The sequence below is a fragment of the Dendropsophus ebraccatus genome, chromosome 10 (assembly GCF_027789765.1).
Source record: "Dendropsophus ebraccatus isolate aDenEbr1 chromosome 10, aDenEbr1.pat, whole genome shotgun sequence".
NCBI classification, from domain to species: Eukaryota; Metazoa; Chordata; class Amphibia; order Anura; family Hylidae; genus Dendropsophus; species Dendropsophus ebraccatus.
In genome coordinates, this window is record NC_091463.1 from 96,194,878 (window position 1) to 96,207,717 (window position 12,840).

The following is a 12,840-nucleotide window of genomic DNA, read 5'->3' on the forward strand; positions in this document are numbered from 1 at the left end:
TCTAAGAGGAAAATTTTATAAGGGAATTTTCACACGCACTGAGGAGCGACGGATGCGGTATATACTGCAGGATTGTGATAGATAGAGTCTGCTCTGTATACAGCAAGTGTGTGAGGGACCAGGTCACAGTATATACATACAGACATGAGATTAGACTGCAGTATATGCAGCATGTGTGCAAGGAGAGAAGGTCACAGTATACAGATGAGTAAATACAGGTGTGTGAGGAGATGAGGTCACAGTATACCGATGAGTATGTGTTATATACAGGTGTGTGAGGAGATGAGGTCACAGTATAGAGATGAGTAAATACAGGTGTGTGAGGAGATGAGGTCACAGTATACCGATGACTATGTGGTATATACAGGTGTGTGAGGAGATGAGGTCACAATATACCGATGAGTATGTGTTATATACAGGTGTGTGAGGAGATGAGGTCACAATATAGAGATGAGTGTGGTATATACAGCAGGTGTCTGCGGAGACGGGTAAGTATATGACAGGTGTGAGGAGATGAGGTCACAGTATACAGATGACTATGTGGTATATACAGGTGTGTGAGGAGATGAGGTCACACAGTATACAGATGAGTGTGGTATATACAGCAGGTGTCTGAGGAGACAGGTAAGTATATGACAGGTGTGAGAAGAGGGGGTCAAAGTATACAGATAAGTGTGTGGTATATACAGGTGTGTGAGGAGATGAGGTCACAGTATAGAGATGACTATATGGTATATACAGGTGTGTGAGGAGATGAGGTCACAGTATACAGATGAGTATGTGGTATATACAGGTGTGTGAGGAGATGAGGTCACAGTATAGAGATGAGTGTGGTATATACAGCAGGTGTCTGCAGAGACGGGTAAGTATATGACAGATGTGAGGAGAGGAGGTCACAGTATACAGGTGAGTATGTGGTATATACAGCAGGTGTCTGAGGAGACAGGTAAGTATATGACAGGTGTGAGGAGAGGGGCTCAAAGTATACAGATGAGTGGTATATACAGCAGGTGTCTGAGGAGACAGGTAAGTATATGACAGGTGTGAGGAGATGAGGTCACAGTATACAGATGAGTATGTGTTATATACAGGTGTGTGAGGAGATGAGGTCACAGTATAGAGATGACTATGTGGTATATACAGGTGTGTGAGGAGATGAGGTCACACAGTATACAGATGAGTGTGGTATATACAGCAGGTGTCTGAGAATACAGGTAAGTATATGACAGGTGTGAGAAGAGGGGGTCAAAGTATACAGATAAGTGTGTGGTATATACAGGTGTGTGAGGAGATGAGGTCACAGTATACAGGTGAGTGTGGTATATACAGCAAGTGTCAGAATACAGGTAAGTATATGACAGGTGTGAGGAGAGGGGGTCAAAGTATACAGATGAGTATGTGGTATATACAGGTGTGAGGAGAGGAGGTCACAGTATACAGATGAGTATGTGGTATATACAGCAGGTGTGAGAAGAGACAGGTCAGTATATTACAGATGTGGGGAGAGGAGACAGTTCAGTATATACAATAGGTGTGTGAGGAGTTTCTATCTTCTCTCTGTATTGTGAGCCTTCCGTCGATATGTCAGTATGACATCCTGTGAGATATTTGGTATTTAGGTTGTGAGCCACAGGGGGCAGGGATCCACGAGTGACCACAGGCTCTGTACAGCGTTGCAGAATATGTTTGCCCTATATGAAGAAGTTACCGTGTACGTCCAACATGTGAGGAGATGACACTTCAGTATATACACTGTACACCAGACATAGAAGACGCCACGGTATATACACCAGATGTGTGAGGAGGCCAGCAGCAACATAAAGGAGCTGTAGGAATTTCTGGCAAGTCCTGGTTGTGCACTGCATTTGACAATAGTCTCCAGTAGTCCTCATATATTTGGGCTGTGGAGCCTTTTCTAGCTATGTTTTGCCGAAACCCACATCAATTCAGCCAAACAAATGTGGAAAAACGTGTAAAGGTCTAATGAGATCAATAAGGAATTTTTTGGCCATAGATACAAAATTTATGTTTGGCCCGAAGCCAACATTGGTCGTCATTTAGAAGAACGCCATACCGACAGTGAAGCATGATGGAAGGAGCAATGTTGGTCTTCGGTTGTGTTTATGCAGATGGAACTGAGGCTAAAGCATTCAGCAGAAGAATGACTTCAATGTTTTGGAATGGACCAGCAATTTGAAAATCTGTAGGTTGACCTGAAAAAGGCACTGTATACAAGAGATACCCTCACAATCTGACTGATTTGGACCATTTTGCAAAGAGCGGGCACAGATTTATGAGACCACATTATTCACTTCTATATTTTTATTTTTTCACTCTAAAAAAGTCTTTCTTTTTTTTTTCTTTTTTTATTTGAATGGACGTGGAAAATGGAAAATTTGAAATATTTCTTGGTGTGATTTTTTATTTTTATTTTTTTTTACTTCACACAATCCAGGTATGGGTTTGTGGACTTTATATACCCACTGTATATGCCAAGCATGAGGAAGTGATGTGACGTATACTGTAGGCAAGTGAGGATGCAAGCCTACAATATATCTATGGCAGACTTCTCACTCCGTCCTGCCTGCTTGCATACAGGCTCTCAACCAGGTCTCGTACTTACCCTGTTTCTCTCTTGTGAAGACGAGCTCAGTGACAGAGAAGCAGTGAGTGAAGGAGAGCTTTGGTTCGACACAATAAAAATTCTGTAACTGTCCATATATCTATACCAAACATTGGGGTCCTAGTAGATGAAGCGATTCTTCATTTTCTCTGATGAAGAATCTAAAATGAGCTCTTGTGCGAATGACCTGAAATCGTTCACCACAGAACTCGGAATGATAGTCATTAGTTATGATTGTAATTACGATTGTTCCTACAATTGTTCACATGCTCTATACTCCTGATCCCAATAAATAAAAGCTCTGTACATACACCGAAAGATTTGTGAACCATTAAAGATGATTTTAAGGTCAATTCAAAAGATCCCGTCAACAACTCATGGACAAATTTTCATTAGTCATTTGATTTGCTGAACTTTTTGTCCTCTGCGATCACATGGCTTAGCTGCTGGACCACAAAAGGTGACCAAAAAAAAAAAAAATGCCAAACACACAGCAATGGTGTTTTTGAGACAACTAGAACAGTCCCATTGAAGTCCTGGGGAGAAAAAAACACAACAGTTTGCAAAAAAAAAAAACACAGTATAGTATGCTGCGTTTTGGCAAAACTGCCACAGTGCCTCAAAAATGCCAGAGAGGAGAGAAAACGCCACACCAAAAAAACGCTTTGTATAAGGCATATCTTAAACTTCCATTGACTTCTACATAACATCTGGCCACTGGCATTTTGGAAAAAAAAAAATATGCCATGGCGTTTTTCCAGCATTTTGTGAAGCAGCCTCAGTCTTCATCATTATTAATGAGAACATTTAGTATCTGACATTTCCCATATATTGAGAAAAGACTGTAAGCTCCTGGGCTCAGTGGTGATGGGAATTATACCTTACTTGAGAGAGGGTTGTGGTGCAGAAGGTCTTATCCCTAAAAGGTGCCCATTGACTTTATACTACTGCCAACAATATATGATGTATGGGGGACTCCTGACTCTCCACTGACAGATGATGTAGGATAGGGCATCTTGGATTTCTGTCACCCAACTAGGGATGCACGATGCACTGAAATATCGATACTACTATCGATATTTCGGGAAAAAAAACGATTCGGTACCAGGATTTCCTGGTATTGATACTTTATATTAAGCTGCCTAATAACGCAGCTTAAAGGAGAAGTCCAGCGAAATGTTTTTTTTAAGTATAGTATTGCCCCCCAAAAGTTATACAAATCACCAATGTACACTTATTACGGGAAATGCACATAAAGTGCTTTTTCCCTGCACGTACTACAGCATCAAGGCTTCACTTCCTGGATAACCTGGTGATGTCATGACCCGACTCCCAGAGCTGTGAGGGCTGTGGCTGCTGGAGAGAATGATAGCAGGGGGACACTGAGGGACACAGGGCACTGGAGGGACACTGAGCATCCCTCTGCCATCATCCTCTCCAGCAGCCACAGCCCGCACAGCTTTTACCATAATAAGTGTATATTGGTCATTTGTATAACTTTTGGGGGGCAATACAATACTTTAATGAAAATTTTCGCCGGACTTCTCCTTTAACATAAAGTATTGAGCAGAGAACCCGGCCAGCGGCTAGCAGAGCGCCGGCCATGTGCTGCCCCCTGGCGTCACCTCCTCCACCACCCGCCCCTTCCTCCGCTCACTGCAGGGATAAGTTATAGCCGGCACACAGCGATCGCTAGTGCCGGCTATGGGCCCTATTCCACCGGACGATTATCATTCACATAATCGTTAATGATTAACGATCTCAAACGACCGCTATTGAGAAAGACCTGAAAACGTTCACTCATTTCCATGGAACGATAATCGTTACTGATGATCGTAATTGCCAAACCAAAAAAAGAGAAGGAAAGTATGTCATATAAATATGGGTGGCACATCCAAAGTGATAAATAACTTAATTGCGATCATTTTTTCTTCGCTATTTATTCGCTGATGCGTTCGTATCTATTGCGAACGACCGAACAATGTCTTATTCAATGCGAACAATTTGCGGACGAGCAACGATAAAAATAGGTCCAGGTCTTATAAAGCGATCAACGATTTCTCATTCGGTCGTTAATCGTTAACTGCATTTCAACCGAACGATTATAGTTTGGATTCGAAGGATTTAACGATAATCTGAACGATAATCGTCCGGTGGAATAGGGCCCTATGTAACTGTGCATGTGCCGCTGTCACACTGACAGCGGCATCTGACCCATCCTGAGCCTCTCCAGAAGCAGTGGGGGTGGGCTACTATGTGTAGCAGACCCCGCTGCTAATGACCCGCAGCCTGTCACCTCAGCCTCCTGTCCCTCCTGGAATGCAGCCGGTGTGAGGAGCTGCGTCTAGGGCTGCGCTTCTCAAAGTGTGAGGTTGGTGAGACTCTGACTGATCCTCGCTCGCTCTCCGTCCATCCGCGGAGCTGTTCCTATGCATATTCATGTATGCACACTCATAGACTGGTGGCTGCGCTTCCTGACCGGCCTAAGTGTGCACACATGAATATGCACAGAGAAACGGAGGTCTGACAGCTGGGAGCTTCCCGGAGCTGAGGGGAGGGGGAATTTGTAAAGGGAGCTTATTTAGGCTGCATTCACACAACGTATATTTCAGTCAGTATATGTAAATTTCAGTCAGTATTGCAACCAAAACCAGGAGTGGATTAAAAACACAGAAAGGATCTGTTCACACAATGTTGAAATTGAGTGGATGGCCGCCATTTAATGGCAAATATTTGCTGTTATTTTAGAACAACGGCTGTTATATGAAATAATGGCCGTTATTTACTGTTATATGGCGGCCATCAACTCAATTTCAACATTGTGTGAACAGATCCTTTCTGTGTTTTTAATCCACTCCTGGTTTTGGTTGCAATACTGACTGAAATATACGTAGTGTGAACCCAGCCTCACCCTGGGTTCACACTACGTATATTTCAGTCAGTATTGTGGTCCTCATATTGCAACCAAAACCAGGAGTGGATTGAAAGCACAGAAAGGCTCTGTTCATACAATGTTGAAATTGAGTGGATGGCCACCATATAAGGGTAAATAACGGCCATTATTTCAATATAACAGCCGTTCTTTTAAAATACCAGCAAATATTTGCCATTAAATGGCGGCCATCCATTCAATTTCAACATTGTGTGAACAGATCCTTTCTGTGTTTTTAATCCACTCCTGGTTTTGGTTGCAATATGAGGACCACAATACTGACTGAATTATACGTAGTGTGAACCCAGCCTTAAGGTGGAACAGACAGCCTGAACCTCGGCCAGCAGCAAAGGTTTATCTTCCTGGTGGCCGAGGTTCAGGCTGTCTGTTCCACCTTAAATTACCTATAAGATCTATAAGATCCACCTGATCTTATAGGAGAGGTCACAGCAGCACAGAGGATGTCAGGAGAGGAGGGTGCTGATCTTATAGGGGAGGTTGCAGGGTCCCAGCAGCACAGAGGATGTCAGGAGGGTGCTGATCTTATAGGGGAGGTCACAGCAGTACAAAGGATGTCAGGAGAGGAGGGGGCTGATCTATAGGGGAGGTCACAGCAGCACAGAGGATGTCAGGAGAGGAGGGGGTGATCTATAGGAGAGGTCACAGCAGCACATAGGATGTCAGGAGAGGAGGGGGCTGATCTATAGCGGAGGTCACAGCAGCACAGAGGATGTCAGGAGAGGAGGGGGCTGATCTTATAGGAGAGGTCCCAGCAGCACAGAGGATGTCAGGAGAGGAGGGCGCTGATCTTATAGGGAGGTCACAGCAGCACAGAGGATGTCAGGAGAGGAGGGGGCTGATCTTATAGGGAGGTCACAGCAGCACAGAGGATGTCAGGAGAGGAGGGTGCTGATCTATAGGGGAGGTCACAGCAGCACAGAGGATGTCAGGAGAGGAGGGGGCTGATCAATAGGGGAGGTCCCAGCAGCACAGAGGATGTCAGGAGAGGAGGGTGCTGATCAATAGGAGAGGACACAGCAGCACAGAGGATGTCAGGAGAGGAGGGTGCTGATCAATAGGAGAGGACACAGCAGCACAGAGGATGTCAGGAGAGGAGGGTGCTGATCAATAGGAGAGGTCACAGCAGCACAGAGGATGTCAGGAGAGGAGGGTGCTGATCTTATAGGAGAAGTCCCAGCAGCACAGAGGATGTCAGGAGAGGAGGGTGCTGATCTTATAGGGAGGTCACAGCAGCACAAACGATGTCAGGAGAGGAGGGTGCTGATCTTATAGGAGAGGTCACAGCAGCATAGAGGATGTCAGGAGAGGAGGGGGCTGATCAATAGGAGAGGTCCCAGCAGCACAGAGGATAACAGGAGAGGAGGGGGCTGATCAATAGGGGAGGTCCCAGCAGCACAGAGGATGTCAGGAGAGGAGGGGGCTGATCAATAGGAGAGGTCCCAGCAGCACAGAGGATGTCAGGAGAGGAGGGGGCTGATCTTATAGGGGAGGTCACAGCAGCACAGAGGATGTCAGGAGAGGAGGGTGCTGATCTATGGAAGAGGTCACAGCAGCACAGAGGATGTCAGGAGAGGAGGGGGCTGGTCTATAGGGGAGGTCACAGCAGCATAGAGGATGTCAGGAGAGGAGGTTGCTGATCTTATAGGGGAGGTCACAGCAGCACAGAGGATGTAAGGAGAGGAGGGTGCTGATCTTATAAAGGGGGGGGGGTGTTGTATTTTTTTTCAAGGTAACGAACTGGTATCGAACTAAAAAATCAAGTATTGGTATTGAACTCAAAATTCTTGTATCGTGACATCACTACACCCAACCCCTTTATTCTGAAAACAATAAACTACCAGAGCCGGCTTGCCTTTCTAAAGAGAACATATGGATGTTTGGCCATGCAGAACATTGATATCTATGTCTGACCTATGGCGCATATATTGACCCCCTGGATCTCAGCAGGGCTGATGGAGCAGAATTCTGCATCCTGCTGTAGTGGGAATGCAGCATAAAGGATTATATTAGAAATTCTTGGATTTTTTGAGAGTGTGTTGACATTTACCCGGATAAAGATAAAAGGGAATTATTTAAACATGTAAAGCTGGACCCCCCCTTCCATCCTGGCAAAATGTCAGAATCCAGGCCTGAACACTAGAGTGGATTCCCCGCTGCCATCCTGGCACATAGTCTGGGACCTGGCCCGTACAGCGTGGTATGATAGAACCATCTCTGTCCTTCTTGGCTTCAATGCTGCTTTTTGTAACATTTCCCAGATGTTCAGCACGTGTTAGAGAAGACATAACGGAGCTTCAACATGTGTCTCATCTGTACTGACCTTTTATGGCTGACCCACTCACCCCAGATTACCCGGCATTTTCGACCACCACCGGAGATAAAACAACATAACCTATGATCACAACAGGAATGTGGACTTTACTTATGTCTTTTGCCCCTTAAGTAATGTGTTATCTTCTGTCAGGCTTCTTCAGTAACTAGGTTTATTTACATAAAACTGCAGCCTCCAGAAGGAAGAGAACTAGCTCTCTGTTGCTCCCAATGCCAATGGATGAAGCTTCTTTTCGAAGAGTAGGTTCACACTATGAACCTACTCGTTCACGGCAGTGCGCCTCTCCGACCGTGCCATAGACACCATTCTATGGGTGGGCATATTCTGCCTTCCCCCGAAAGAACTGACATGTCAATTCTTTTGGCGGACAGTGGAATCGGCCCTGCCATAGAATGGTTTCTATAGAGCCGGCAGAACGGGTATGACACGGAATCCGCGCGGATTCCGTAGTGTGAACCCACCCTTATACTGTAAACGCTCTAGTAATTTAATGAGCCTGTTTGTCCATCTTTGCTCATGAAAGAACATGTTGCAAATGTATCTGAGACTTCATCCTTCTCTGTATTATTTATTATGCATAGTTTCTTGTCCTTTACAAGTCTTAAAGCGTCTCTGTGCCCACAATCTGGCCCCCCCAAACCGCTTGTACCTTCGGATAGCTGCTTTTAATTTAGGATCTGTCCTGGGGTCCGTTTAGCAGTTGATGCAGTTATTGTGCTAAAAAAACACTTTAAAACTTGCATCCCCGTGCCCTATGGGAGTGGCCTAGATTGTGTATGCATTAGGCTGGCACACCCTTTCTGTCCCTCCTCCCCACCCTCCTCATCATTAGGAATGCCCCAGGCAGATTGCCTACTATTCCCCACCTGTGTCAGCCTGGCACATGGGCTGGATCATTAGGGCACCTGTGCAATGTTCAGCATGGAGAAAATGTTCTAGTGGTATTCCTAATGATGAAGAGGGTGGGGAGGAGGGACGGAGGGGTGGTGCAAAGTTAGGGCACAGATACTCCCGTAGGGCACGGGGCTGCCTGTTTAAAAGTTGTTTTTTTAGCACAATAACTGCATCACCTGCCAAAGGGACCTCAGGACAGATCTTGGATTAAAAGCAGCTATCCAAAGGTACAAGCGGTTTGGGGGGCACAGATTGTGGGTACAGAGTGGCGTTAAGTTATACCCCCTGTGGTCCTCTCTTACCCTCTTTTACATTATGATTGTTCTGTTTGTGGTGGAAGACTTAGCTGCCTGTTATGTTAAGGTGGCTACTAAAGTGAATATTAACTTTATTAGGTGAGTTTTCTCATTATAAACAACTTCTGCCTTAAGGACATTTTGTGCCCTTCACAGACCACTGAATTTGTGACGTCCAGTCAATTAAAGGACCATAATAAATGGCTTAAAGGTTTTAGGTCACACTTCTGTGCCAGTACTGGTTGTAAGAGGGCCAGCCCAAACTGCAACTTGTTTCCACTAACCTGGCTTACTAATACCGGTGTTCGGCTTCAATTACGTTTCATTTGCACAGTCCATTACACTGCGGGTACTTTATGCTGCCACTTTCATTTCATAATAGTTGTGGGTGACAATACGATACTGCTGGTGAATGAGAAAAAATACTGAGAGGTCAACTGGAGTGTGACCTGGACAGCCTAGGACAATAGGTGACAGCTCTACCTGCTGCTGACAGTACAGAACCAATGTTGGGGCAGCCAGCAACTGATGACACCATGTAGCCCTTGAGATGAATGCATTCACATGGCTCAGTTGGTTTATCGAGAGAGGAAGATGCCCCAGGCAGCTGCTTATTTCCCAGTGGAAGAAAGCATCGGACATGTTGATATGCAACTTGCCTCATCCATCTCTGCCCTGTCATATGTTGTCATAAACAGAGGTGTCCATAAATAGGAGCTTGAATCATTAGCATGAGTGGACATCCTGCAGGGTTCATCTATTAGTGGAGTCTGTAAACCAAACTTCTGATATTTTTCACACTCCGACTGCAGCTACTTCATACAGTACATGCCTCACGTATAGTAATAATAATAGATGTACTGTCGTAAAATGGTAACATCAGGCTTTTAATGACCGTTCTCTCTCCCGACTGCCCCATACACATGAACGTCTGCCATGTTTCGTTTGTTGGGAGTGGTAAACCGCAGCCAGACAGCTCTGGCACCATCTTATTGCTCCCAGAACAATAGGATCAGGCAGGGAAAATCCAGTACTCCCCACTTCATTTGTCAGTAGAGAGGATGCAATGCACCGTTTATCAGCTGAAGAGGTTGGATGCAGCCCTAAGGATTCCTGGAAAACATGATTATAGCTTATGGCCTATGGCTTGTATCTATGTTTTCCAGGATACCCTAGGGCTGCATCCAACATCTTCAGCCACTGGTATTCAAATGCCGAACAATTGGACTTGAGCATGCTCGTGTTGTGCTCATCTCTAGTCTGCAGTCATTTTATCTTAAGCTGTTTATATTATTGATGGTGCTTATGTCAGGAATGTAGATAAGGATCTGAGACTAGTGACGGCTTCCGCTGTGTGTGTACTCGCTGCGACCTCCACCACCGCATGTGACTAATGTTTCCTCTACTCTCTGTATATAAACATGTATCTTTGGGAATTAATTACTGTACCCCTCATCTGTAGTTCAGCTGTGACCGTATAGGGTTGCATAGCCTTGGTTCACATTACACTATGCCATCCGTACCATGTATACATCGGCAAAATGTCAAAATGAGATGCCAGCTTCTACACCCATAGACAGACACAGGCCCCATTGACTGTAAAATGACACTGCTAATTTTGGTTTTCGTGTTTCCATTTTTTTCATCTTCAGGCCACTATGAGATCTTTTTTGCTATACTAATTGTACCTTGTAATGACACCCTTCATCTTTTCATAAAACATGCAGTGAAACTAAAAAATAAAGTTAGAGAGTGACGTTTTGTTATGTGGTAAAACTCACATCTATATTTCTCGTCAGCAGGATTACAAAAGATGTGTTTGAGGACGGCACTTCCGCAGGTTGGTGGTGCTCGAGGTAGAAGAAACCAGGTATATCGTATAGAAGACCCGACACTCGCCAGATTCGTTCTGCTGTTTATTAAGGTGCAGGTAACATAAGGTACATACAGGTAAGGAAACGTTTTGGCCAAGCATGACCTTCATCAGCTTAGTGGTACTACCCCTAAGCTGATGAAGGTCATGCTTGGCCAAAACGCGTCCTTACCTGTATGTACCTGATGTTACCTGCACCTTAATAAACAGCAGAAAGAATCTGGTAAGTGCTGAGGTGTTCTATACTATTTAGTAGGGTTACAATGATACCCAATATCAGACTTTTATTTTTCTTTACTACTTGTAGTTTACTGTGTGAATCTTGCTGCTAGCACCACTGGATACGTTCCATTTACCTGCCTAGATATTGTGCCCCTTTATGGACTGTCGTGCCCATTAGCTTCTATTTACATTGCTCTTATATTACGTTCCATATTATGTAAACTAGAACAAGCCGCTGCCAGGATCATATAAGGATCTGAGAGTGTCTTGAACGCCAATGGGTCCTGGCGGCAGACTGTATAGTTAGTACTAGTTAAAGGGATGTTTTTTTTGGTTTGAATTTGTGCAGGGAATGTTATTGGCATACAGAAACGTCAATCAGGCCTGCTGTGGAGGGAGGAAGGCATGACAAATTTGACTGAAAGCCTGTGCATCAACTCCCCCAAGACTGGATAATATTTATTGTCTTACAACGCAAGCACCAAAGTACATTTACTGCTGAACAGGGCACCATATGGCACATTTGAAGAAACTGTCCAACACAACTGGAAGGCTGCATTCACACATTCTGTAAAGTTGTCTGTGCGCACGGACAGATTTATAGCCCATTGCTTTGTATTGGGCTATTCACATGTTCAGTGTTTTCACGGATCTCCAATCCGTTCTGTTAAAAAATAGGACATGTCATAACTCGGAAGGGAAGCAAGGAACGGATTCCCCATAGGAATCAATGATGTCACAGATGGGACATCCTTGTTCATCTGAAAAATATGGATGTGATGTAATCAGTGTAATTTAAAATGCTTTAGGGTCTGTTCACACGTACAGACTCGCTGCGTAAAACTCGCATGAAAGTAGCTGCGTTTTTTGTGGTGTTGAACTTGCCTGTGAAAATCAAAGCTCGCATGTAAAAATCGCACCAAACACGCAGCGAGAATACACATACATTGACTTGATAGCAATCAGTATCGCTGTGGATTTATGTGCGAGAAACTCACAGCGATAAATACGCAGCGAGTCTGTACGTGTGAACAGACCCTAAAACAGATCCTTGAAAGACACAGAAGCAAAATGTATGACAACACAGACGGTTTTGCATGGATCATGGAGGTAGCTAGTGGACCACAATCACAGACCAAGAAAAACACGAACATGTGAATGCAGCCTAAGGCAGCTTGTGGAGCACTATGAACCTGACCTATGGGGTATAGTTTTATTGTGTCCAATACTACTGATGTGTTCATACACTGGTCTGCTGTGAAGCGAGGTGGGGCAAAGGAGTGGAGTTGTCAGCCACCAAAGCCTTTTACACTGGACAATTATGCAATAAATCGTTAAATAGTTTGAATTTAAGCAATAATCTTCTAGTTTAAACATGGCAACGTTCGAATAAAAAAATCATTTGTATGTCGTTGATCGTATCTTCTGAGCTGACCTCAAAATCATTATTAATCGTTCGGGGGTCTTTGCTCACACTGAGCAAATCAGGCGGAATTCGTCATGGAATCCCACCTGTCTCAGTGTGTCATTGCCCGTCTATGGGATAGCGAACGCTTCTCCCCTGCCGCGGCTCTCCACTCAAAGAAGTTCCACTGCGGAATTCCGCCTGATTTGCTCAATGTGAACATACTCTTTCAGTGTAAACAC

The 12,840-nt window shown here is 44.6% G+C and overlaps 1 protein-coding gene across 7 annotated transcripts in view; it reads left to right on the top strand.

Moving 5' to 3' along the window:
* Positions 1–12,840, top strand: part of GIPR (gastric inhibitory polypeptide receptor) — a 130,091-nt gene that overhangs the window by 284 nt on the left and 116,967 nt on the right. For 2 of the 7 annotated variants that reach the window (XM_069985574.1, XM_069985580.1), the window contains exon 2: positions 10,901–10,938. The exons of 2 other annotated variants lie outside the window; for them this stretch is intronic. The gene's annotated coding sequence lies outside the window, so the exon portion shown is untranslated. Of the gene's footprint in view, positions 1–5; positions 58–100; positions 219–10,900; positions 10,969–12,840 lie in introns of those variants that run through there. 3 more of the 7 variants (XM_069985576.1, XM_069985577.1, XM_069985578.1) reach the window with 3 other exon arrangements.